This window comes from Columba livia, chromosome 5 (assembly GCF_036013475.1).
Source record: "Columba livia isolate bColLiv1 breed racing homer chromosome 5, bColLiv1.pat.W.v2, whole genome shotgun sequence".
Classification (NCBI taxonomy): domain Eukaryota; kingdom Metazoa; phylum Chordata; class Aves; order Columbiformes; family Columbidae; genus Columba; species Columba livia.
This window is the reverse complement of record NC_088606.1, coordinates 29,926,617-29,952,620: the sequence shown is the minus strand read 5'-3', so window position 1 is coordinate 29,952,620 and position 26,004 is coordinate 29,926,617. Positions and strand designations below refer to the sequence as shown.

Below are 26,004 nucleotides of genomic sequence, written 5' to 3'. Positions count from 1 at the left end.
AGGTTAAAGCACAACTGGTTTGAGACCACTTAAGTTTGAAGTGTGTTAAGTGCCAGGATGGCAAGGATTTTTGCACTTTCTATAGCCTGAAAATGAGTAATGTAATGAAGCCATAAATGGGGACAGGCAAAGGGAATACATGATTTTTTTTTTTTAACTCCTCACACCACTCAAATATTGAAAAGGCCAAGTGATTCACTTTGAAGTTACACTTTAAAACCTTCCATGTAAGAAAGCAGCCAAAGGTAAAATTACAGTGGTAAATACTGTTTCATTTCTTGCTGACCCTCACATAATCCTGTTCCTTACACTCAGTCAAAAATGCTCTCTGGGCTTTACAAACTGCACCCCTGGCACTCCACAGCTGTGATGTTGCCTCCAAATTAATCTTTATCCAATATGTTGATAGCTCTGTCTGTTTGCTTTTTGCGCAAAAGTTTATGGAACATCTGGAAAAAAAAAAAGTATGGGTAATATTCACAAATTCAAAATTAGAAGAAAAATTATTCACAGTCTAGATTGAAAATTAATAACTAAAAACCACATTGAAACAAAATGATTTGACATTTCTCTAGAATTTCCAGAATTTCTACATTGTACCACAAAACTGAGAGTCATATCACTGTTACTACCTATGGCTTTGTTTATGAGCCTTTCAGAGTCTTTTACATACGTGGAAACTGTTCTAAGAACAAAGTAATTTCAACCACAACTCCTTAACCATTATCAGCAAGAAGAGAGTCCACTCAACATGACTAGTAGTTGCCAAAGCTAACAGATTAAGTCAATGTGCTCATCTAGAAAGTTCAATACTGAGCTATTTTGGAGATATGATGAGCCAAGAGACTTCGGAAAGCATTCAAGCAGTGAGTTAATCTTATTTTACTGAAGCAGAAAAATTTCCTAAATGCTTTTTCTAATTTGTCTCTATTTTTCTAAAACAAAAGAAAATGGAACCCTGTTGAAAGATTACAGATGTACCAGATTAATTATTTTGGTCATGGTGAGATCAGTGAATATGAAAAGTGAAAAGCCAGTATTAAACATGGAGGTTTGAGGACTAATACCGGGAATCAAATTCTTACTGGATGGTGAGCAAGCTAAATAACATTCCTAAATTTCATTTGAAAATAGAGTAAATATTTCTCACAATAAAGGAAAGAACTTTGTTAAGGTTCTGCTGAAGAACCAGTTATTATTGAGACTGGCAGGTGGGAAGTATTCTTCACAACTTGTTTGAGTAGGATAGACGTTATCAGTAATTTAATAACAATAATAATCTTGGACCAATGTAATTTAAAAAGTCAAACAAACCACCAGTGAGAAATGAGACAAAAATCAAATAAACAGAGCAATTAAATAAGGATGGAGGGCCACCTACTTTTTTCCTGAAACATGATGTTTTTTCAATGTCCAATTTCTTTTTCTGGCTGCTCATGAGTTTTGAGTTATCCACATCTTAAAAATGCTCTGTTTTCTATTAAAGATTAGTAAGCATAACAATGAGTTTTTAATAACATGCACACTGAACATCACATCCATTAACAGTCAGTAAAGTTACTTGCCATTATGAGAGATATTAAAAACAGAATATAAAAACTAACTTTATTTGAACAAGCTGATTTTCTTCAATTTTTTTTTATGAGATAGTTATGAGGTTGATGAATGTATGGGAGATACGAGAAGAAAGGGGTATTGACACAACAACAGTTCAACTGTTGTCAGAGGACAACATTGGGATTACTACATGGCAAAATCTAGTACTTTCATATAATTTCTGTTTCCAGATAAGCCCTATTGCTGCTGTTCTTCAATGCGTCACACATGCTGTCCCTTTCCCTCCAGTCCATTTGTTGTTTCTCTCCTGTCTGATTTAGCATTAAAACCACCCAAAGCATATGTACTTCCAGGTACTGTGAAGGATTTGCCCTTCGCTGCATTTTACATGCTGTCCCTTTCCCTCCAGTCCATTTGTTGTTTCTCTCCTGTCTGATTTAGCATTAAAACCACCCAAAGCATATGTACTTCCAGGTACTGTGAAGGATTTGCCCTTCGCTGCATTTTACACTGGTTCTCTATTCTCTCACTGCTACAGCTGAAAGCTACTCAGAAGATGGCTGAAGCCAACCAGGACTTCTATCCCACAAAGAACTTTATGGGAAGAATAAAAAATTATAGATAAATAAATAAATAGATAGATAAATAAATAAAGAGCCAGATCTGAGCTGAATTATGCAGGGCCAGGACATCTCTCTGCAGTGTCTAGAGCTAAGGAGTGAGCAGTGATCCTTCACATCCAGGACATCCATCTATTTGCTCTACAAAGCATCAGCAGCTCTGAGTGATGCCCTGTCATGCAATTCACACCGTGATAGCCAGCTGCAACAACAGCTGGATGTAGCCAATGCAAAGAAGAGTCTGGAAAACTGAGAGGCTGAAACACTGATGCCACGCTGCTGTGGTCACAGGGCACAAAAGAGGCAGGAAAGCAAACACCGAACAAAGCTTTGGCGTTAAGACATGGAGTTATGGGATCGCTTGTGCATTGCAGAGTGCTTCCATCAGCACTAAAACACTTTCCAATAACGGCATAAGCTAATCCAAAGCATCTCAGAAACCGGAGCATTCTTCAGAGCACATACCAAATCCCGACAGACTTTAAGGCAACCTCTACATTAAGTAGAGTAGATTTGGTGACATGGCACTCTAGAGAGCCCTCCAGAAGACAAATCTCAGAGCCAAATACCTGAAAGGACTTTGGCTTGGATTTAGCTCCTGGAACTCTCAAAACTCTAATTTTCATTTTTTCTCTCTCCCTCAATCCCACTGGTCTTAGTTTTATACTATTACTCATTATTACTCATACTCTATTAAACATGCTAAATAAGTTGTTTGACTGAAGTTGCAGTAAAATGCAACATATAACTAACAATGTCATAGCATAAACCAGACCAATCTCATGAAAGAAACAAGCAAACACGCCTTTGGTTGAATTGCACTCACAAAAAAATGAACCCAATTAAAATATGGTCTTTTTAATGGTTTTATTTCATCATAGTCAGTTTCAAATCAGAAACCCCTTTGGAACTCATCTTTCTAATCAGTAAAGCTTTACACCTCCCTCCTTAGCTCCAGCCCATCTAAGCAAACTCCAGTATGCCGGCTCTGCTGATACCTGTCTAACCCCAGCAGTTATAGGTGTATGTCAGGGTACAGTACAGTTGGTGCAGCAATCATCCCCAGAGACATCAGAAAAGTGGTTTTCATGGGTTTGTAGCATGACTTTCACAAGGAGCTGAAGTGGTGGACCTGTTCTATCACTGGAAGGTATAGCATGCATTGCTTGTGTCACCTCATTCATGTAATTATGGGATTTGTCTCTTTAAGATGCAGAGATGAATAGCATCGGAGCCATAGAGGGGTCGTTTTCTACAAGAAAGGTAATTCGCTTCAAGATGACCCTCTTTCTTCCCCTTGGCACTGTAGAAGACATGGCACTGCTTTCAGTGAGGGATGAGGGGAGAAAGCACCTCCAGTGCTTCCTCAAGCACAGTCACAACACACCCAGGCCACACAGAAAATCCAAGATGCTGCTTTCCCTTTCCCAAGACTCACTCCTCTCCACAGTATACAACCGATTAAAAGAGATTCCCCCCTGACAACACACTTACTACTGCTTGTTTTTCACTAGCACCTCCCCTGCACTTGAAAACCTGCCGTTGAAACTCTCCATTTACTTTATGAGCCTGGGAAACGTAATAAAAAGACTAGAAGACTGCATGCCAGGTAAATTTTCCAAAATTGGTACAGTTCTAATAAAATCCTTTTAATCCTTTAATCTTCAAAATAACCCAAGAATGTGTCCTGGATCCTACCCCAGCTCCTCTACAAAACAAAATGAAACGGCTCCACTTACACTCTCTTCTTATTTACAAGTACCCATTTCTCCACAATGTTATTTACTCCTGTCTTCCCAGGTATCACAACCTAAGGCTTTTTCTTCACATAGAACACCACAGTCAATAATTCCAACTAGTACTTAGATGAAGTGCTAAATTGTAACTTGATGCAAAGCTATATATAAGAGAATATTTCACAGAAAACTACATTAGCACTTTTATAACTGAAATCAGCAAAACTAGTGACTGGAGTAGCCCTAAGCTTTGATCTCATAACTTTTCCCACTCCTCTTTTCTCCCAGTCCTCCTTCTGACTCTGCCTCCCCTGCCAAGTTACTCCTTCTCAACTCTTTTTCTAAAATATGTAGAAGTACGTTTTCTAAGCATATTTTCTCTAGCCTCCATGGACTGAAGCATTTTGGGGGAATTGGATTAACTATGGAAGTTTTTAAGCACTTGAGGACATGGAAACTCAGATCTATGAGAGTCATGAATGTTAGTTTCCCAAATTGGAATATTTATTTTTTTTACCCAAGCTTATGGCTGTTGCAGAATTTCCATTTGAACAATTAGATTATTTTTTTATATGGTATCTACCAAAATTATTCTAAGAATATTATGTGATTAAAACAAAAATAGCATGAAAGAATACTACAGCTTGTCACTGCACAGCCCAAGGGAGAAGGAGAAAAAAAAACATAAATCAACAAATCAACCTCATTACTTTTATTTATTCTAGGTATACTGTTTCACTGAAATACACCCAAATACATAAGAAGTTTTCATGATTGACTACAAGTTTTACACTTCCCAAGTGCATAAATTGTGCATTTGGAATGACTAGATGTCAACAGATTTAATGCAATATTATATATACCAAGTAAAACAGACATTGACTTACTGTGAGGTGTTCACATCCAAATCTTCAGAATGTTCTTAGATACAGCAATTATTTCAACAGAGATTTAGCAGAAAAAATGGTAGTTGAGCTACAAGAATTTAGATGGAGACAAGAGATTTTCACTTAGGTGAAAAGAAGAAGAAACTAATTAGCCAAAGTATAGAAAGGTTTATGGAACAAACTAGCAGGCAAATGGGATCCTCAGGTGAAAGAGATTGTTAGAACCTAATTCATGTCAACCTACACCAGCTGAGGCTGTATGCCCTGAGATCATGCAGACTGCAGCCCCTTCTGCTGAGTAAGGATCAGCTACTGTGACTGCATGCTGGAGTGCTTAAACTGAAGGAAAAATAAATGGGGAATGAATTCAAATTCAGTAAAAGCAAAGAGGTGAGGCAAGTCACTGCCATGATACAGTTCTTGCTGGCTGTATCTGTAAGATGGGGCAGTTGTGCTCCACAGTGCAACTCCTAGTCCTGGTCTTAGGTGCACAGCCCAGCATTAGAGAAGGGGTTGGCACCGTCCTGGTTCACTGAATATGCAGGGGAATCAGTTAGCCTCCATTTTGTCTTCCTCCATGCTGACATGCTTCCAGTTCCTTCTGTAGTAAAACAGAGTGTGCGATGGGGTAACACACACACTCACAATTTGCCTGAGGCACAGGCAGGACACATCAGAGATCAAACCTGCAAAGAGTAACTCCTCTGCACTACAGATGCAGCCATTTTTTCCCTGCAAAGCAGGAACTATATATGTTAGTACTCAAAAAGGTGGACTGTATCACAGCTCTGCATGCCACCCCATTTCAGGCACTGACCTTTCATTTGATAACCTATTTTTAGACTGGGTCTTCTACATCTCAATTCATAATGTTATATTCTTATGCTACCACACCAACATTTTGCATTTCTATAGTCTTTCCATCAGACTATCTCAATGCAGCATGAAGGTCTGTTTGCACTTTATTTCTGTTTGTCTTCTACTCAAACTTACTACAAGACTGATTTATTTGGAGTAGGAAGCAAAATATATTTTCTAATACTTGCTTCTTTGGCATAGTTGCATAAAAAATGTTAAAATGAAATTAACAGTACCCAGTCCACAATTATTAGAAGGAATCAGAGAATTGGCACACCATCTGCCAGGAGGTAGCACTGCTGTGGACAAGGTGGAGTAGACTGGCACACAAGCAGTGCCACCAGTTGGTAACACATCCCTCAACAAGTGAGAACAGAAGCTAATCCATGACAGGAGACAATTCTTTGGACCAGACAGATCCTGACCCATGGAAAAGCATATATAAACATTGGTGATACACTGTGGACCTTGGGAAACCTTAAAACTTCCCTCAGGGAGGGGCTGTTGAGCCCAGCAATCTCAGTCTCAGAGGGAAGAACCACCAGTGCCCATCAGAGCCAGTGATGTGGCATTAGACTTGCATCATCATATACATAAGGACTAATAAATTGATTGATGTCTGGGTTTTAGTAGTTAACAGAAAAATTACCTATTATCTAAGCATAAAGAAATATTTGAAGTTTTGAGTTTTCACCTGGTCTCCAAGTCTCTCAGAGTACTCCCATCATGCTGGTCTCAAACTCACAAACAATAACCGCAGCAACATGTACAAGCACTGATGTCTTATAGCAACCTCACCAAACAGAGAATTATTATCCCTATTGTAGATGTGAAGAAGCTGAGGTATAGAGAGGTTAGCTGACTTTTTTCCAAAACTAGCAAAGCAGTAACACAGCCCTGATCTCCCAAGAGCAGGCTGCGCAGCTCAGCAGAGAGGACTGATGCAATCTTTGCAAGACATCAAGGCCAACAAGACTGGAGATGTCTACACTGCTGACAAGGAACTGTGCTGCCAGTCCAGACCGCAGCTCCATCTGGCCCTGTCAGAAATCATAGTTTGTCCTGATGATCAGAAAACCACAGAAACTAGTCATTTTCAGCATTCTTGCAAACAAATTGTTTCATCTCTTACTTTGTACCTCACGTTGATACATGAGACATGTAACTGTTGACCTATTGTGCTCTAATATTTTGTGAATTATTTCTCATTTATTTGGCAGAATATATCTACATTATAATTTAAGAGTTTCCTAGTAACATTTCATAAACTTTCAAGCATCACTTTTTTCCAGACCGCAGAGTAACATGATGGCAAACATTCTGTAAACCTATAAATATGTGTGTGTGTTTGTGTAGGTATGTCTTGCTCTGCCAAGCCTTTTAGCTGTTGGGTGAAACTCTGGCAGTTTGGCAGACACAGACTCCAGGATTAGTTACAAGAAGACATTTGCATATAAATCTGTCTCTATTTATGAAACCTAAGAAGAGAAGTGTCACTGGATTTTACTCTTGAAAACAAAGTATTAAAATCTTCATGTAAACTGAGAAAGTTAAACCTTTTTCTCTGAAGTTAAAAGTCTCTGTGAGGTTTGACTTACATTTCTAGACACATAGACTATGTCCATATTTTTAAAGACCTGTGTTCATGTAGGTGTTCTGATTGTTTCTATGGACAGGAACACAGCCCTGAATTTGTGAAGGCTGAAATTGAGCCAGACCCATTCTGTTCCCCTGCTCCCCTTTCTCCCTTTTCCCCTGACAGATTTTCACTGCTTACTGATCCAGTTGGCTTGCTTCAGGCTGCAAGTCGTCTTGCGTGTAGTGAATAGTTTGAATTTGATTGCAAGCATCTAGATAGATACACTTACGGTCACTTCTCACTGCATGTATAGTCCACCTTTTTCCAGGAAAGAAACTGGGCAAGAGAGGCACATGCAACTAAGGAAGATGGGCCACAGGTTTCAGCAAAGTAAAGTGAAGCATGATGTTGAAATTCAGAGTATAACTAATAATGACAATGACCATACTGGGCTATATTAAAGTCAGTTTACCTTATGAGGCCAGACACTCCACACCTCTGCTGAACCACCCCTACGTTACTGCAAACCTTCCCTCTGAGATGCTCTTGGGAATCAGGAATGTCACTTGTCATTAGAAAAAACTCAAAACATTTAAAACTGATATTCAGTATCATCTCCTACCATTACGGTGAATTGTTTCAGAACTCAAAAACCTTTTCTGATCACTAGCACTCCTTTCTTAAATTTAAAAGCTAAATTCAAAGTTTCTTCCAAGTAATTCTCTGTATCAGAATCAATCTCAGATGAGCTGAGCCTCTGCTGCTGTTTTGAATTAACAGATCAGTGTTAGAAATGTGGGTTTAGAAGCAGAGTTTTATAACTGTGATTGTTGTCTTTTTACTATTCCTTTTTGTGAGTCCCTTTCAACAGACTATTTTTGCAGAAATTATTGGCACTGTAGTGGCCCCATCAAAATGGCAACATCATAGACCTCTTTCTTCAACAATATTTGTAAGATGCTTAACTTTCTGCTTTGGACCCATTATCATCCTTTAAAAGAAAATCAAAACAAAACAAAACAAAACAACATGATCCTTCTATTAATATGTACTTAAAGGTGTACAGAAATTTAGCTTTCTATATCTCTGCTCCCTCCATGAAATAGCATGTGCACTAGGAAAAGTAGCAAACTCTCCCACCACTGAAGCTATATATATTCTAGTACCAATAATGTCAAACAGCAAAATTAACTCCATTTTTACTGGAGTGTCAGTTAACATTTTTCCAAGTATAATAAAATTCACAAACTGCAACTTTAATATTTCTACCAGCAGCTTTTTGCTCAAATTTATTTTAGTATAGCTTTAAAATAATGTTCTGATTAAACATTGCTGAAATGCAACGGAAGCACCATAGAAAAGATTTTTACACCCGCACTGATATCCAGTCACTTTTGCAGCATACGGATCAAGTTTTCTATCAACATCTTAGCTTTTCTCCACACAGCTTTACAGACTGGTAACAGTTTGCATGGGGAACCTCACATCTGACAACCTGTTTTGCAAATTGGTCCCATTATTCCTGGGCCAGATCCCGTAAGATTTATTAACTCCCACAACACTTGATGGCAATGACAGGTGGTCAGAGGGTTGGAAATCCATCTGTGTGTAGGTTGGCACCTACTAAACACAAGCCCTACTGGGTTTTAATCCCCGGGACTAGTTTCCGCCTGCTCTATACATATCATCAGGAGGATACAGCTGTTGCAGATCCGACAGAGCAGACATAAGCAACCTGATGCCAAGGAAAGACAAGGGAATTCCCCTCTCCATGGAGAAGAGGCTGCTGTGCAAAAAATGTGAAACAGGTCAACATGGAGGAGACAGCTGGTAAGACCACAAGGAGGAAATGTCATGTCCTTGGATCCAGGTGCAGGATGTGCCTGTGAACAAACACATTCATCCACAACAGCAGATGAAGGACAGAGAGTAGATGAAGGGGTGTGATGACACCAAAGTAATTCAGGACAGTTTTATGAATCGAAGCTCAAGAATGAGTCCAGTTGGGGTCCAGATGAGAAGGTGTAACCAGACCTTGTAACCACAAGACTATGAGACAAAGAAGAGTTGGAAGTTATCACAGTTCTTGATTTGTAACAAGATTAACACAAGCACTATTTTCATAGTAAATAAATGAGTAGGCAAAAATTAAAATACTATATATTTTTTAATAATTGTATTTAAACGAGATAGATCTCTCTGCTTCTTTTTCTTTGGACCCAAAGCTTTTGATTTGTACACTGGTTTTAAATCTTTCCAGCTGGTCAGGTTGGAGGGCAGGCATTGCTTACTGAGGGCCCACTCACACTGGGTGAATTCATGTTTCCTGCTCTTGCACACATTCACGGGCTTTCTATTCCCAGCCAAGTGGACTATGCATAAATATTTCCAATTTTAATATTATAAAAATACTTTGTCATCTAAGTGGTGTGCAAGACAAAAGAGTCCCAGGTCAAGACAATAAACCTTTTAAAAAGCAGATTCAGATAATGTAAAAGTGACTGAATGAATATTCCCAAAAGCTCTATTTTTAAAATTTAAAAATTGTAAATTAAAAATTATTTTTAAAAATAATTTTATAAATGCTTTTTATACAGTCAATTTTGGAATTCAGGAGCAGAAAAAAAAAACAACTGTTGACATAGGAAACCCATTCAGCTGAGATTTCAAATCTCTTAAACATCTAAAAACTTCTGTTAGATTTAAAGGTATCATTTGCTTTAGTTATGCAGTTGAATCAGAAGTGAATTTTGTCTTGATTTATGTCAGAATATTCTCAGTTGCTAATTTTTGACCACAGATTTCTAATTTTACACATGCGTATGCAATCAACACAAACGATGCAATATGCAAATAGGGAAAAGAGTGGTTCACATAGAACAGTTGTAGAGCAGTAGTAGAAGAGACTGTAGTTGTAGAGACTGTAGGAGAGATACAGCAAAGAATTCTCAGAGACAAAAATCCAACAACAAATGACCCTCTCAGTTTTGGTGAGGTGAGGTGAGGTGAGGTGAGGTGAGGTGAGGTGAGGTGAGGAGAAGACCACCTCCTTCATGACCCTGGTTAACACCAGTGGAAAGCAGCCTATTGTTTTCAGCAAGAACAGGACCAAACCCGTAGCTGCAGAGGTGTTAGTGGCAGGAGGGTCAATCCTGGGCTTAGGACAGCTCTGGGTCACACAACGTTGGCATCAGCTGCTCCTTCCCACCTCGGACTGCGTGGTCCTGCTCTTCCGCTGCAGCTCCCCCCTCCAGCTATGCCCAGCAACCGGTTGTGGGAGCACAGGCTAAACTGGATTGCTGAAAATAACCCTTCTGGAGAGTTATTTTGAACCTGGGTCCCTTCAGATCATGTCAGGGTGGCCTCCCAAGCCCTTGTGTGCGTGGGGGTGTGTAACAGTACAGGATGACAGGCTGCCAACAGCATGGGGCAGGGGGGAACACAGAGGACCCTTTAATCTGGTTTTGCCCCTAAGGGCAGAGTACTGTGAAACTACATCCGCGTTTAACAATTGTGTGTGTGATATACGCAGCAGAGAGGTAACAGGTCTTTCTGTCATACCCGTGACAGAGCAATGAAGTTTGAAAATGCTTAAAGCCCATTTCTTTTTGTGTCCCCGTAGTTAAACAGACACACAGAGAAGATCTCTTGTGATACTAAATAACTGTGTCTCTTGCTTTCTCTATCCTCTCAGTGTTAATTACTGAAGTAGGCCTCTTCTGAACAACTCCATCAAAGCCAAGTCACAGGGTGCCAGAGACATTCACAAAAGAAATCTCTGCCAACAACCTGAGTGGCAGCTGTCCACAGCAGAAGCACTGACCTCCGGCACTAGTAACACAGCACCTTCTAGACCACTTTTCTAATGATGGCGTCACTCAGTGACAGTACCTCAATTAGAGCAAGGAGATAGTAGTACATTTCATATAAAAATAAAATTATGTGCACACCAAAAAAGAGAAGCCACCTTCCATCAGGAATAAAGAGGGGGACAACTCTGAAAAACAGGAGAGTAGAGCTGTTCTTGAGGTTCATTCTTACCCACAGAGACCGAAGAGGTGTCTCTGTACTTGTGCGATAAACACTGAATAAACTCTGGAAGGAGGGAGATAAAACTTTTTCCTAAGAAGCTCTCCCCTTTGTTGATAGATTAGTCCTAACCTTCTTTCTCAGAAGCAATTCTCTTCTCCAGGCTTCTTGGAACTAGCTGCTATGAGGACCTTTTTGAATAAAGATGAAATTTCCTGGCTCGGCGAGCAGCAGCAAGGGAAAAGCCCACATCCTCAGACTGGCATTTGTTTCAGCTCTTCCATCATTTTTCAATAGTTGTTTGGTCCCTGGCTGCCTGTTTGAAGAAGGCCTGACTGCAAAAACAAGCTGTAAGAACAAGCAGTTTAAATGGTGCTTCTGTACCTAAACAGGACATCAGTATTAGCTATTTTGATCTTTATTTTTATATTATTTTTAATTCTTTCACAGATCTCACTCTCTGAGACTGAGCTGGGATTGACATTGCAGCCAGAGAGGATTTGGGATATTATCTAATCCTGATTCTTTGCCATGTAGCTAAAAGGCTTTTGCTTTGTTAATAATACTACACTCCAGTTGAGTCAATAAATAATTGCCATGTCTGCCTACTCCTTCTTGTAACTCCTGGTTGGACAAAAGCCTCAAAGCGTTTGAGGAGAGTAGAATGTGATCCTTGCTTCAAATTATATACAGGCAAAAGAAACAACAAATACAGCCTACCCAGCCTGTTCTCTTTTCCCTACCTTTTCTCTCCTTCTGTATTCCACTTGTCATCTTTTTTTCAACACCTCATTCTCTGCCTCTTCTTTTTTCTGTGCTTTCCTCGCTCAGTCTCACCCCCTGTTGCCAACAGCTCACTGCTTCTCTCTCCAAACTCCAGGTGACATCCTGTTGCCACAGCAATATTAGACATAAAAAAATTACATTTGCAACCAACTGTTGTTCCAGCAAAAGTTTGTAGCAGCAGGCCTCAACTACAATGCTAATACTTTCAAAAATTCTTTTGCCCCTAAAATTTTCCCTGCTAACGTTTTCACTGCATGCTATTTGCTCTGTTATCCTTAAAATTAACAAGCAGGAACCCTTCTGCCAGCCCACTGTATTTACCCTTGTAGTTTCCAGATTCTACAAATACATGTCTATATATGATGTGTAGATATACATTTATATAAAGTAAATACATACATCAGTTTTTTAAACACCCCCACAAAAGTCAGTCCATGTATATACACTGACATGCACAGACTAATTCCTCCAATCTGTTGCTATGTATACAACACTTGAAGATTCATCTCTAGCTTTCCTGACTGCTCCTTCACCCACTATCACCCGATCTATCACCAGCGTATGAAAACTGTCATCTGGCTGATGCTATACCAACACCTTGATTTCAGCTTTCAATGCAAAGTCTTCTCACATGCTCAACTGCCTTTTCTATAATTTGCATCCATGTTGGTGTGTGGAAGTTGTCTTTACACACAATGGAAATCCATGCTTTGCTTCCTATTGGTTGCAGCGAGAGGGTATTCATGACCAGCCAGCATCCCTGGGACATGCCAGCATGGCGGGAAACAACCTGGAGTCACAGGCAAAAGACCAGTAAAGGCACTTATGGAAGAGGAGACTGGCATCCTAAATCACCATATTCTATGAGATATCAGCCACACTAGCAAGGGGCTCCCAAATTAAGGGAAAGCTAGGCTCCCTTGGTTCCCCCTGGTTTCAGTGAAGCACATCTGAATGATACTCCTTCTCTCACATTGTCTTTTGCATTACCTGCAGAGAAACCCAAAAGTGCTTAGCTTCTAAATTATCAAATAAACCTGCAGTCCAAAATAAGGTGGTAATGAATACTTCCCAGACAATAATAGCCAACACACTCATTTTAATCATTATGGCTTCTACCAGTCAATGGCACCCGTGTGTGTCACGTCTAACTTGCCCTGATATCACTAGGGGGTCATCTTGTTTCTGTACATCATTGTATTTGAAGTATGTAGCAAAACTCACACTATGAAACGAATGATATATATCCTATTTTCTTAAAAAAATACCTGCAAAATGATTTATCACTGTGGTTCCTAATGAGAAAATTAACTTCACTAAGTCTGTGTTACATATGTCTCCATGAAATTATCCAAATTTGGACTTTAAATTTCTTATGGCGGTTGAATTGCAAGATTACAAATTAAAATCTTAAAATTGAGTAGATAATTTGAAATAAACTAATAGCTGGTCATTATGAAAAAAAACTGAAAATATGTATCAAATAGTTATTAAAAATGAAAAGAAAGCATTATCTCCAACAACAAAGGACAGAACAGGAAAACTCATCAAGGGAGGGACAGCTGCTGCACAATATATTTTTTGTAGCTAGGGTTGTGAGGGGAGGTTGTTTGTTTGGGCTTTTTGCATTTGGGCTTTTTTCTCCTGGAAGCAAGGAAAAAAATGGTTAGATGTGGCTTTGCATATGCCAGATGCGACAATGAGATCAAATCCCTTTCTGGGGAAAGAATTGCTTCACAGAGTGTTTGATTTTGAAAGAGCAAGGACTCATTGTCTCTAAATTTTGTTGGATACCAATAAATGCTGGCATTAGTGTGACATTTCCCTTTGAAAGCTGGAGTACAGAACTAATCCTGATAAACAGCGCAAATCTGCAACCCGTGCTAAGGCAGAACAGAGCTCACTGTCACGGACTTCGGAACATCTCACGTGAATATGACTATGGGTTACAGCTCCCAGGTCTTTTACTAACAACACTTTCATTTTCTACCTACCAGATGGAAGTGGGATTTTCTTATATTTGGGCTTTCTTGCGAGCACCTAATGCATTATTAAAATCTACAGATGAAGTACAGCATTCATAGTGGTAGCCGACACATATTTAATCAGTCAGCTTAGCAAACCTTTATAGCATTTGCTAAATGATTGAACATTTCTTCAGAGATGTACTACAAAGTAACATCATAAATTTAGACATGTATTTCTTGTGTTCTAACAACTGCTTCACTTACGAAAACATCTTCTTTAAAAAATGTGCAAGTTTTTCTCCATATGCCATAGTAGTTTATTTTTCACATCTGTCAGATTGAACGTGGCAGTAAAACACCATTTTCTCTCCTGCTGTATGAGTAAATGACAATCTGCAAGTAAAATTGTCTAAACATCTCTGCAGTGTCTCTCTTTCAGACACAAGGAAGAGATGTTACTGTGTGATCTGTTTGTTGGTGGTCATCTTCAAACTGTTTTCCCTAGATTTTTCATACACATACATTTCATAGATGCATTTACATGGGCTTTAAGTTCTGCACATGTAACAGCCAACTACTTCTTGGTCTACATTGGCCTTATCCCAGGTCTTGTAGGCCTCAGTGAGGCAAAAAAAAGTTTAAAAAACAGAAGAGTAGACCTCATACTAATTTTCTTTTAAGATATTGTCAGCATTTGGATCAGAAACATTAAAAAAGCCTATTTAAACATTCCTTTAGCATCATTTCCTGGAAGACATTCTTATTTGAATTTAACAAATTAATGTAAATTAAATGCCTACAGTACCATAAAAAAAAGTGAAGAGAAAGTAGTCATCTTCCCCTGTAAAAGTCTAAAAGACACGTATTCACAAAAAATAAAAATAAACTTTCTCAGCAAGAAGCACTTTCAATAAATCAGCTTCTGAGGCATGTATCAGCTCTTTGTGTGATATTGTGTGACCTAAACAGAAAATCTGAACATGAAGTACCCTTCTTGGGAAGCAATTTGACAAAGCTGTAATGTGGTCACCTCATTACGGGAAGATCAACTGCTACTAATAAAAGCAGATATCTTGGACAGCCAAAGCCATGGAAAAAAAAATGTGAGCCTGCCACGCTTGCCACTGGCAGCTGAAAAACAAAAAATACTTGGCTTTGTGTCCCGCAAGTGTTAACTACAGATTAACCTATTTGTATTGATCACTGTTTTGCCCACTAAGTAAGTATCCAACCTTACTCAAATGTCCCCTTGGCTTCAGGTCTGGCCTCCTCAAGTAACCAGGATTTTAGAGAACTTCTCTCCTAATACCTGCCTAGAAGACAATGCTCTCCAGTCACCTTTTCAAAAACAGCCAACTAAAAATTTTATGTCCAGGCCCACTTTCCAGTGGAGACACAAAGTGGTTTCTCGAACACAGGTTTAGCAATGTCCTTCCTTCCTGGCAAACCAAGCACCCTCCAAAAAGTCCCTGTCCCCACCAGCAGCCTGAGCTGCCCATTGGGGTTGGGCTGTGGGGTGTCTGGGGATGGGTGACCCTCTGTGAGACACACAGCTGCCCCAGCAAACATCCAGCCCTTTATATTTCATCCATGTCTTCCTGTCCATCACATATTTTTCTCCCTTTACCTTCAATAGCCACAAGACCCTTAAGACATAAATTAAGCTTTTGATAATTTTTATGACCTTGATCATTACTTCTCCACAGTTTTAAAAAACAATTTTTTCCTTAATGATCTAATTTTTCCATCTTGACTGATACTGACTGTTTCATACACATGGAATTTAAAAATCCAGCATGCCTGTTTTACTTTGTGCATTAGAACCACCTACTATGTCAACTGATGTTTGTAAACATTTCTTACTAAACTTCTTTCAAAGACATAAGTAAATGCATAAAACTGCAAAAACAGCTGAGGAACTTTATTTTTTATGAAGAGTGAATTTTTGAGAGAGCAGAACTGCAGGGAGATGTTCTATAATGCAAGATTAAATCTGGATAAAAGATTCAGACTTTCTATCGTCTTTAACTAATAGTAATATTAGACTATGTCAAAATCAGATATTTCCTTTCAGAAAATCAGAGGTTTTGATTGGTACCTTAAAAATAAAACTGGCCACATTTTCAAATCCAAATTCCATTTATTTTTTAATTACAACTTTGGTGAGAAAAAAATATAATTAATTGGGATAAAATTGAAATAAAATTAGTCAAATTTTGGTTCAGATATGAATAAAAACTCTACTATTTACTTTTCTTACAATAATCAATTTGTGTCATGATTGTTACTACGAAAAGAAATTATATACGTCACAGCAGCAAAAGCCATGATATATACAAATAAATATGTAACTCACGGACAATGAATGCTGATAATAGCTGAGGTAACAAAATAACTTCAAATCCCATGCCACACTCACATATTAAGAATTAACCGTTCCCCCTGCCAAGTTGGAAGATACAAGAAAATACTTCCTCTCTTTTGATATCATGATCTGAGTAAGATTTTAAGAGCCAACACAGACAACCGTGTCAAAAGAAGGGAAATAAATATCAGTAAAACCAGAAGGAATTAAAACAAAAATCTGAGAACAAAGCGTACGAGTTTAAGGCCTTTAAATCCTTTATGGGGTGTGAGTTTCGGAGACATCAAAGTAAACATTGTCATCCTAAAGAGTTCCAACAACTCTATCATAACCTACATTACTCTTAATGTTTTTCTAAGCAGTTCTGAACTTAGCAGTTCAGAGAGATCCTAGTCCTACAAAAATATACCAATTATATGTGAATAAAGTCTCTCAAATTTCCATTGCAAAGGGTTAGAGCAACACCCCTTTTAAAAAATTCACACCTTGGGAAAAAACATCAAAATGCACAGCCACTAATTTCTGCACTGCCTCTCATTTCAAAATATTTTATGTCTCTTTCAAACTATCGATAGCTGACAGGAAAACAAAGTTTTCACCCAAGTAAAAATCGGTATTCATCATTCAGCATGCCTTTTTTGAAATAAAAGAAGCATTGTCTTTTCTCTTCTAGTCTCTGCTGTTCTGGAGGGGAAAATATTTCCTCTCTTTTGATTTCATGATCTGAATAAGTTTTTAAGACCCATTTAACCAAGACAGAATACAGTGTTAAGAGAAAAGGGAAAAATAAATAAAAATCAACAGAAACAGAAGGGCCTGACCCAGAAATCTGGTAGCTCAAAACTACCATTCACTCAAACAAGTTTTAAAGAAATTAATTCTTCGCTCCAACACTGTGCTGAATACTCTTATTATAAATAAATCATCTCTCTGAATTGACTGGAGCTGGTAGAGCTAAAGGCCAATACACTGTTTGCTTTCTCCCCTCGAACTGGTGACCTTTCCAAAGCATCCAGGCCTGTCTCTCCTCACACCCGCGCACAGGCTGACACCTGACAAAGAGCAGCTCACCAAAGGCAAGCCCAGCGTGCCACCAGACAGACTGGTGGTAGAGCATAAAGCGTGGAAGGCCTGCAGTACTTCCTTTGAGAACCTTAAAAACCTCTACCCATTACATCAAACAGTCCAGTGTCTGAAATGCAATGTTTCATCGCCAAAGATCAGCACGTATTTCACCAACAGAAGTGGCCTGTGGCTGTACACAGCTACCCAGCCTGAGACCATTACACTGCACAGAAGCCATCATTTGACACGTCCATGTGCAGGTGGCTGCTTTGCATTTGCCCTCCCGTCACCTGAGTGACGGACACAGCTAAGGACGGGTTTCTGAATCATTCTAGTTTTAAATGATCCTTTTCGCTGCAAAGGATGTGCACGTGGAAAGGTCTTGGGTTTGGCTGATTCAAGCAGAGTCACGCAGTCTTACCAATCACCCTTACACACACACACAAAACCAGACACCAGACAAACCAAGGCATGCTCAAGCATCCTTCCCTCATAGCACAAACTGTCTGCAGATCATTCCCTCTGCAGGAGGAGCGAAGGCTGGCACTTGCTGTTGTCTTCAGAGGAGTAGAAATGTAAGCAATTTACTTTCAGCTCTGCCCCTTGCCCACCTTTTCCATATCTGAGGTGCAGTTACTGAACTTGTGTTTTTATCAATGCATAGCTTGGAGTTATGGTAAATCAGTGGTGTGGTGGATATTTCCCACAGTAAGCAAATGTATTCAAATAACTATTGAAGGGAAAACATGAACAAAATGAAGGACTAATAAAGAGTGAGAGAAATAGTTGCAGTTCCCTCTTTTGCTGGTGATGAGTAGTAATAAAAAAAGAAAAAAGCAGAGGCCAAGTCTACCAGCAACTGGTGTAGGTTTTGGCTGAGACCCCAAAGGAGATGAATTTTGGAGCGTAAATCAAATTCCAAAAGTAAAAAATAGTGATTCAACAACATAAATGGTTAGATTTTTTTTTTTTTTTAATCAGCAAAACGCAAACATATATTTATGTATAAAATATTAAAAAACACACGAATGTCCATTATAGAACCTGAAGTGAAACTGGAAATTAAATTTCATTACTTGAAGTGGTAGACAATAGTGTCCTTGATTTAAAAAAGAGACACTTTATCTCTAGAGACTATAAGCTGTCCTGGAACAACTATTATTTTTCTTCAGGTCTATCTTGCACTGAACATAATAGGAACCCAATTATTTCTGAAACCTCTGAGTGTTACCAGAATCTCAGTATTAAATATAGATATGAAGAAACATAAATAGATATCATAAACCTGTTTACTTAGCTGCTATTAAAATTCTACTAAAAATATTTTAAACACAAAGTTCTAATAGGATGTATAGGGATCTGTTGGGTATGCTCAAGCAGAAGAGGAGAGTTTACAGGTCATGGAAGCAGGGGCTGGCCACTTGGGAAGAATATAAGGCTGCTCTTAGAGGATGTAGGAAGGCAGCTAGGATAGCCAAGGCCTCCTTAGAATTACAGCTGGCGAGAGGGGTCAAGGACAGCAAAAAGAACTTTTTCAAATACATAGCAGATAAAACTAATACCAGAGGCAATGTAGGCCCACTGATGAATGGGGTGGGTGCCCTGATGGCAGAAGATACAGAGAAGGCAGAGTTACTGAATGCCTTCTTTGTCTCTGTCTACTCTGCTGGAGGCTGTCCTGAGGAGCCCTGTACCCCTGAGACCCCGGATGAAGCCAGGTCAATGGGGGAGTTTGGTTTAGTTGATGAGGACTGGGTTAGGGAGCAATTAAATAGTCTGGACATCCATAAATCCATGGGTCCAGATGGGATGCATCCGCGGGTGCTGAGGGAGCTGGCTGAAGTCATTGCTGGACCGCTCTCCATCATCTTTGCCAAGTCTTGGGAAACGGGGGAGGTGCCCGAGGATTGGAGGAAAGCAAATGTCACTCCAGTCTTCAAAAAGGGCAAGAAGGAGGACCCGGGTAATTATAGACCAGTCAGCCTCACCTCTGTCCCTGGGAAAGTAATGGAACAACTTATCCTTGGTGCCATCTCAAGGCATATCAAGGATAAGAGGGTTATTAGGGGCAGTCAGCATGGCTTTACCAAGGGTAAGTCATGCTTGACCAACCTCATAGCCTTTTATGAGAATGTAACAAGGTGGATGGATGATGGCAGAGCGGTGGATGTGGTCTACCTTGACTTCAGTAAAGCCTTTGACACAGTCTCCCACAGCATCCTCACAGCTAAGTTGAGGAGGTGTGGTGTAGACAATAGAGTAGTGAGGTGGGTTGCAAACTGGCTTAAGGAGAGAAGCCAGAGAGTGGTAGTCAATGGTGCGGAGTCTAGTTGGAGGTCAGTATCTAGTGGAGTGCCTCAGGGGTCAGTACTGGGGCCAATATTATTCAATATATTCATTAACGATTTAGACGAGGGAATTGAATGTACTATCAGCAAATTTGCTGATGACACTAAGCTGGGAGGAGTGGCTGACACACCAGAAGGCTGTGCTGCCATCCAGCGGGACCTGGACAGGCTGGAAAGTTGGGCGGGGAATAACCTAATGAAATTTAACAAGGGAAAGTGTAGAGTCCTGCATCTGGGCAGGAACAACCCCAGGTTCCAGTATAGGTTGGGAAATTACATATTAGAGAGCAGTGTAGAGGAAAGGGACCTGGGGGTCCTGGTGGACAACAGGATGACCATGAGCCAGCACTGTGCCCTTGTGGCCAGGAAGGCCAATGGCATCCTGGGGTGTATTAGAAGGGGGGTGGCTAGTAGATCGAGAGAGGTCCTCCTTCCCCTCTACTCCGCCCTGGTGAGACCACATCTGGAATATTGTGTCCAGTTCTGGGCCCCTCAGATCAAGAAGGACAGGGAACTGCTGGAGAGGGTCCAGCGTAGGGCAACGAAGATGATTAAGGGAGTGGAGCACCTCCCTTATGAAGAAAGGCTGAGGGAGCTGGGTCTCTTTAGTTTGGAGAAGAGGAGACTAAGGGGGGACCTCATTAATGTTTATAAATATATAAAGGGTGAGTGCCATGAGGGTGGAGCCAGGCTCTTCTCGGTGGCAAACAGTGATAGGACAAGGGGTAATGGGATCAAGCTGGAACACAAGAGGTTCCGCTTAAATTTGAGAAAAAACTTCTTCTCAGTGAGGGTGACAGAGCACTGGAACAGGCTGCCCAGGGAGGTTGTGGAGTCTCCTTCTCTGGAGACATTCAAAACCCGCCTGGACATGTTCCTGTGCGACCTCACTTAGGTGTTCCTGCTCCAGCAGGGGGATTGGACTAGATGATCTTTCGAGGTCCCTTCCAATCCCAAACATACTGTGATACTGTGATACTGTGATGTGTTTTAATGACTGTACTTTCTAGATGATTAAATAACACTCTGGAAAACCCTGGTTTTTGTTTTCAATGAATAAACTATAACTAGGTTAGACTATCATTAGCTGATGATACTCAAAATCCTGACGAAATATAAAAGAGTTACAAAGGGGTTTGCATGAATCTGATTTTGAGCAATCCATCACTGACACATTTCTGCTTGTCAAAATGGCCAGACACTGATTAGCTTTGGTAACAAGTACTTTTCTGGAATAACAAATGTGTGACACAGAGGGTCTTTGCATGCCATCCATCTTTACAAATATTTATTACTTATTTCTTTTTTCTTCATGTATCACAGCAATCAAGAGAAAAGGTACCAATTCAAATTCTAACCCAGAGATATTTTTTCCTATTCTGCTCCAAATAGAAGGGGTTAAACTGGTTTAATGGAATTCACAGTACCTTCATTTTATGAAGTTAATAGAAAATGTCTTTTCCATTTCTGAAGCCTTGCAAATATTGTGTGCAAACGTGAGTGTGCATGAAGGAAAGACAAATAATTCATTTTTTTAAGAGTGCCTACAGTGTGTGTGTGTGTGGTGCCCTGGATTACCCTCAAAATGTGCAGATGACCACTACCAAAGGAAGTGGAAGGAACAGCATGTTCACCAACTGCAGAGCCAGGAATAACAGAAGCCACACGTTCAACAACAGCCATATGACTACAGGCAGGCTCTGACCAGGCACTTCCCTTTCAGCATTAGCATAATGTTTATACGAAGCAGAAAAATGCACCTCGCCTACCCAAAACTACGTACTTCTCTAAGAAATACATGTCCCTGAAATACAAAGCAGTACCTCTGGCCTTGTGACTGAAGAGAGGGATGACCCTTCACACTACAAGTGGTAGCTGCAGAAACAGGATTTGAAATGGTCAGGAGTCATCGTCTCTTTGGAGAAGCACGCCTCGGGTTTCATCCCAAAGATCAGCATCCCCAGGTCTCAGTACAAAAAAACAGATGTTCTGACCGGCAGTTTGCTCCTGTGCACAATATCATTGCTGCTCAAAGTGAAACAGAAGAGTGAATGGGCAGTGGGGCCCCATCCTTGGCTTTATTAATTAATTAAGAGTCCTCAGTGTTTGCATACACAAAAACATTTTCAAAATGCTAATAAAAATATACCTCTTGGCTAATCAAGATTGCATGATATCCCAAGCCAAGCATCCAAGACTGAATCCAGAGTCATTAACCACTTCTGAAATAATTGTTGCGGGTGTATATGTGGTTTTAAAACTCATATGTAAAGTAAATTTAATCTCTTTGCTCTTGTGTTTATTATTTTGTCCTAAGGCTTCATTTTTATCCTCATGTTAGAGAAACATGTAGGATAATTATTTAGATGAATACAGTAATTCAACCCACAGTAACAAGTGTACTTTTCATTTTATCTTAAAAAAGGCAGACTCCTCAGAGACCGTCATAAGAAGTAGGCTCCAGGTTACTCTGGAAAGTACACAACAGGATGGGGCAGAGGTGAGCTCAGTACTGAGCACAGGTGAGAGGCAACTGGTCCTCTGAACCTTCATGGGCAAAGCCCTGACAGCAGAGGAGACAGACTCACATCTGGTTGCTCCTCATAGAACTTTTCCATTACTGTATAAGATGAATTGCTAAGGTAAAACTTATAAGCTGTGGTTCACCAGGGTCTGCTGCCCACCAGGAGCTGTTTGCCAGAAGTTGTGCTTGACCTCTTAGAAGAGACACCTGCATGTAGCTACTTGTCTTCCTCACTGTTCAAGCTACTAGCCTGGCATGCTGAGGATGGCTCAGCACTGCTTCTGGCCATGGTTAGAAGCCCTTTCTGCAGGAAACCTTTCTTGGGGAGGGCTCCAGCTCATGCAATGGAAGGTGAGGCGCCCGCTGCCTCTGCGGCCCCCGCTGAGGTGCCCCAGTGGACCTTGGCCATGCACCTGTCTATTTGTGTGAGGGCTCTCTGCCTCCAAAAGAAGGAGGGAACATAGTTCCAGGCAGGAGTAACCTCTGTGCTGAGCCCTGGCTGGGAGCCTGGTAGGTGATGGGGGCCAGCGGGCTGCCAGGGAGCATTCTGACAGCGGGATGGGAGCAGTGGCAGAGCTCCAGCGCTGCAGCCTCTGCTCTGGTGCTGCTTAACACTGTATGTAAGTATGCGTACATGTATGTACATACATGTTAATAAGCATTTCCCCTGCCAGACACCATGGCAAGGCTGTAGCAGACCAGCTCAGTGTCAAAATGTCCAGTGTTACACAATCTTTGCTTTACGCATTGCTTCCACCATTCATTTGCTTACTCCTGGCTTACACTTTTCTGTATTTATTCTATGTGTTTTTCCTAAGTGGGTATGTTTCTGTTTGGTTTACTAACAGCCTAGTAATTTGGGGAAGGAAGGAAGGAAGGAAGGATGGATTTATAAATGAACCTGACTAAGGTGATGGAGTGAATTAACAAATTGAGCCCAACGGTGTCAGAAAAAGGGCTGTGCCCACAGGGACTGTAACATTTGCCATGTCCCATCTAAGGTCCCTTCAAATCACCCGTCTCTACTAAGGCACCAAGCACTCCGGCTGTAGGTGGCTGCCCAGAGCGAGGTACACATTTTTGCTCCACTAGCCTGGCACAAGTTTACCTGTCTTGTACCAGCATTCGTGGCAGCACCTTCATGTCCTTCCCAAGACAGCATAGTTTCAAACAAAAAAAATCAAGCACCACTCAGTACATGTTAAGCATAAAACTAAATGGGAAATGCAAAAGTCAGTGTAAAACAGTTTGGAGGACAAATTAAGTAGCCTTTGGGAAGAAAGTGTATAGAAGAGCATCTTAGGTCTGAAAGGAATGCAGGAACAAGACAAAAACAAAGAACTCCAGAAGATGAAGGGAATCGGAGAAAAAGAAAATGTCAAGGAGAGGGAAAGAAGGACTGCAATGAGGATGGGTGAGTGAACTGCAAGGCGCAGGGCACTCACCAAGTGGCGTGTAGGGCTGAAAGTTTAATTAGTACCTCCTTCTGTTCTTTTTGATCTTTGCACAAAGCCTTTCTTCACACAAAGGACAGAGAGGTTTCTGTGGGGCTGTATGGGAAGGACAGCCAGTGTCCCCCGGTGCAGGCATTTCCCGGAATAAATGGGGTGCCTCTCCCTGTTCCTTCTCAGCCTCCAGAAGAAGACATTCCCGAGACATTTCACTGACACCAAACGCATTAACCCGTGTGAAAGCAGTTTCTCTGGCACGCAGTTCGCTCTCACCAGCAGACGGGATCCCGCACTAGCTCAAGACAAGTCAACACCCGCTCCCCCCCGCTCAGGGCTGGGCTTGAGCTCCCATTTTCTGCCGGCCCCCACAGCCCGGCTGTCGGGGAGCGGCGCGATGCCGGCACCGGGGGGAGCCCTCGGCCGCTTCCCTCTCCGAGCGAGGCATCGCGAACGGAGCGGGGCTGGGTCGGTTCGCCACCGCGGCCTCAAAAATAACGGGGAAGAGCCGCCGCCGGCACTGCTGGCCGCAGGGCAGGCATCTACTCTGAGGTGCTGTTCGGCTTCCCAGAATTTTTTCTTTAAAAATAAAAATTAAGTAAGCCCCCTTCTCTCGCAACTACCGCAGCTCTGAGAAAACCATGAACCGGCGGCTGCAACAGAAAGTGCGAACCATTTCTGAAAAGTAGCGAGAACCCGACGTATCTGCGGGAAACACCTCAGGGAGAGGAGAGTGCAGGGACAGAGGTTTTAGCGGCCATTGCCAACTCTTTCATTTATCCCCAAAGGCGAAAGATGACAGACCCCCTCGAGTCAAGCCCTAGTTGAGGAGGGAGCCTGCTGGCCATCAATAATTCTTGGACAAGCTCTCAGTGTCCAGAGAAGCTGAGAGAAACGACAGCAGAAGCTCCCGACATCTGCACCAACTGCCTTGGATAGTTTTGCATTTGCGATGCTCCCGTAGAAGACCACGCCATGAAGGAAGCATCACCACCTTAGTCCTGTGTGGGAAGCATAAAAATATGCTTCTGGGGAGATCAAAAATTGGGGGGGGGGGGCGGAGGGCAGTGGTGTTCTTATCGTTTCTGTACTTCACTTGAATTAAACTCCCACCCCCCAAAATTACGAATAACTTACCTGGCCGTGCTTCGTATTTTGCTATGGGCGGCATGTCTCTGAACGCATCGCAGTTCTCAAGTGTATTTATTTTCAATTACACGAATAGATATTTCAGAATGCTGCCTCCCAAAAGACAGCTGCTGCCGTGCCCGCTCGCTCCCGGAGCTGACAGCAACGCCTGCACTCAATTTTTTGCCTCGGCAAATCCGTTAACATGCAATTCCTATGAATTCTGAAAGTTTATTTATATTTGAAAGTTTATGCCTGCGAACAGCCTTCCCAACAGAAGTTAAACAGTGGATGCCGGCAGCCAGCAAGGAATCCGATTTTAAGGCATTTGTCGAAATAAACGCGCTCCTGCCTCTTTTCCCACCCATTCATAAGTAATCCGATCATTTCACATTCGTGCCAGCTGATACTTTATGCCACATATGCATTGAACCACAAAAACGAAGCAGGCTGTAAAGTGGAGTGTTTTGGTTGGTTGGTTTGCTTCTGGTTTTGTTTAATTTTTCGGGGGAGGGGGGAAGAGAGGGCTGTTTTTACTTCGAGCAAATTTTGCTCAAATGAAAGGTAGGTACCCGTAATATTTACGCTGACATTTTAGAACAAATACAAACGACGCAACAATGCTGGTTGGGGTATTTCCATCTCTTCGAAAGACTAAATCAGGCTAAAATTCCCCAGTTCTCTCCTGTAGCGCCCAGCGGGACGAGTTAACGCCACAGCACGGCTGCGGCTCCGCCGGGCCGGCCCGGGGCGGGAGCGGGATGTGGGCGCCGGGGGGAACCGGCCGTTCTGCTCCCGACAGCGCTTCCCGCGCTGGTGCTGGGCAGGGGGCGAGCGCAGACTTGGGCCGGGTTAATGCTCGTCAAAGCTTTGCCCCTCCGTTCGTTTTCGTTGAAGAGCCAGATGTGGCGAGCTAACCGTTAGCTCAGTCGCATTTCTGAATATATCTGAAAGAAAGACATCTGGAACAATCTATTTAATAATTAATATCCGAAATAGGGATTCAAAACCTGCAGGTGGACGGAAGCTTAAGTCGTGTGCAGTCAGATTTGGAAAGGCAAACGGCAAAGCCGTGTTCGCCGCGGGTTCCCATGCCCCCGCTGCCTG

The 26,004-nt window shown here is 41.4% G+C and overlaps 2 long non-coding RNA genes across 2 annotated transcripts in view; both read right to left on the bottom strand.

Annotated features, from left to right (window-relative positions):
- Nucleotides 1–25,044, bottom strand: part of LOC135579565 (uncharacterized) — a 53,321-nt gene extending 28,277 nt beyond the window's left edge. Inside the window, exon 1 of the long non-coding RNA XR_010472917.1 lies at nt 24,907–25,044. This is a non-coding gene — a long non-coding RNA (uncharacterized LOC135579565). The remainder of the gene's footprint in view (nt 1–24,906) is intronic.
- LOC110358676 (uncharacterized) lies at nt 293–4,921 on the bottom strand. The gene is made up of 3 exons (XR_002413328.2): nt 4,801–4,921; nt 1,382–1,477; nt 293–449 (listed from the first exon to the last, which is right to left on the bottom strand). It is a non-coding gene; the product is annotated as an uncharacterized LOC110358676 (long non-coding RNA).
- Nucleotides 25,045–26,004: the final 960 nt, after the last annotated feature.